Here is a 2,202-nt window from a genome sequence, read left to right on the forward strand (position 1 = left end):
AAAAAAAAAAAAGAAAAACAGTCTTTGTGAACCATGTTAATCCTCCATTGTGACAATAAGAGACAGTATTCACCAGGATCTTCCCACATCTACAATGCGTGCAGCGGTATCCTGAATTTTAAGTGCTTTTGGCAGACATTTGGAAAACAATAAATCAACAGGAATAACAGCAAATTTTAGCAAATAAGAACATTCAGATAGTAGAGAGAAAGAAAAAAGGACATCCTTCAGGACACCAAATATGGATGAGAGAGAAGTGATTTTTTCTCGTGGACAGGACAAGAGTAAGGGACTTAAAAAGAAGTAGAATTAAATTGAGAAGTCAAAAAGATTTTCTTCATTTTAAAAAACATTAATTAAGTTTCTCAGGGAGACTGTGAAATCTACCCATCACGGATTTACAGAAATTCAGGTACAATGGTCTAGGCTGTTTGTTTACTCTCTAACCCTTAGTACTTCCACATGCTTTATAGTATATACATGTGCTTTAGCATCTCTTCTTACCCCTACTGCCCCTGACATCCCATTTTCATTTCCTCCTTGCCTCACAATCTCCACTTCACTCCATTGCCTCCCCCTATTCTACAACAGATAGAGAAATCAGATGATGGGGCTTCCTTCCAGACATATCTGTGACTCTAAAATAAAAGGCACATTTCTAGTAACTGCAAATGCTTGCTTGGAATTGTTAAAGGAACTAAAATTCCCAATAGAATTTCAGTGAGATTAGATATCTGTAAATATTCTCCAAAATTCCTGCTCAGGAAAATAATTAGAAGAACTGCACAGAAGTCATAGCAGGAACTGGATATATAGTGGAAAGGGTTTTGCAAATATCCCAAAACGTAGCAGGCATTCAAAGAAAAACAGGTACTACTTATTGACACTACAAATAACTCCAAACAACACTGAATCAAATCTATTATCATTAAAGACCTATTAATAATCATTCTGGTTGTCTTATGTGGTATTTCCACTATGATCTCATTTTGTTTTAAGGCAAAACAGACCATACAGATTTCAGTAGCCTGTGCATTTGCTGGCTGCTAATGAGTTCATCTCGTATGGTTTTTTCAAAAGTTTGTGATTTTTCCAGTTCTGAACATCTGCAATACAACCAATCTTTTTAACACCATGTTCTCACCTCACGTGGGCAAAGCCATGCAAAAGGGTAAGGACTTAGCCTACAATCCAGCAAAGGTAATGCCATTCCACTGACACTGGTTCTGCTTCTCTATGTCCACAAAACTCACTTGATAGTCCAAATACAGCAGGAATCTCTTGCACCTCACAGTAGCATGAAATAAGACGACGCTTACCATCCTAAGCAGCTGAGAACTCTGAAGCCAATGGAAGATTCCCACTGACTTCCCTTACCTCAGACTCCATGTTTTTCAGTTTTTATCTGTACAGTGGTGATCTCCTGCACTAGGGCTATTCATTTGCTTCCATTCCAACATCTGTTTTCAAGAGTTATGAATACCTTAAAGAACACATTTTGTCTGTAACTTCCTAGGCATGAGGTAGAATTCTTAGGGACATAAGAGCTCCTGCATTGTGCAGTTTCCATGCTTTGTTTCCATTTTGGTCAAAAAATAGCATCACTAATATGATCCTATACTTAGAATCTATATGATAACAAGGTATGTGTACAAGGCAGGAGAATAAAGTCTGTAGGTCTGAATGTGGCATTTCTTACCTCACAGTGCCTACCTTTATCTCTAATGCTGTATTACCATCATCTCTTGTTATGAGATTTATTTTTTTTTTTTTAAACAAACCTACAAACAGCATGTGTAACAAATGATATCTATTGCATTTTATTATTCATCTTTATCCACATATAGACATTTGAGATGTAACCTGGGACTTTATGTAGAATGTCTGGCAGAAGTGGTGTGTACTGATTAATGTTCTTTCAGTGCTGATATGAAACACATGGGTTATATTAGCAAAGCAACGTATGAAATGATACATTGAAAATTACTTACCTATTCCATGAACATGACTTACCAAAGTCAGGAATGTTCTAGTGATTAACTCTTACAAATGCATGTGAATTAAACCACTTCTCTCTGGGAATATGGCAGCACTACCAAATACCAATAGGCTATAATGAGTCAACCCTGAAATCTAATAAGTAAATGGCATTGATGGTACAGCAGCTAAATTACATACTCTGACAACTAATAAACTTAAAAA

This window comes from Meleagris gallopavo, chromosome 2, assembly GCF_000146605.3.
Source record: "Meleagris gallopavo isolate NT-WF06-2002-E0010 breed Aviagen turkey brand Nicholas breeding stock chromosome 2, Turkey_5.1, whole genome shotgun sequence".
NCBI classification, from domain to species: Eukaryota; Metazoa; Chordata; class Aves; order Galliformes; family Phasianidae; genus Meleagris; species Meleagris gallopavo.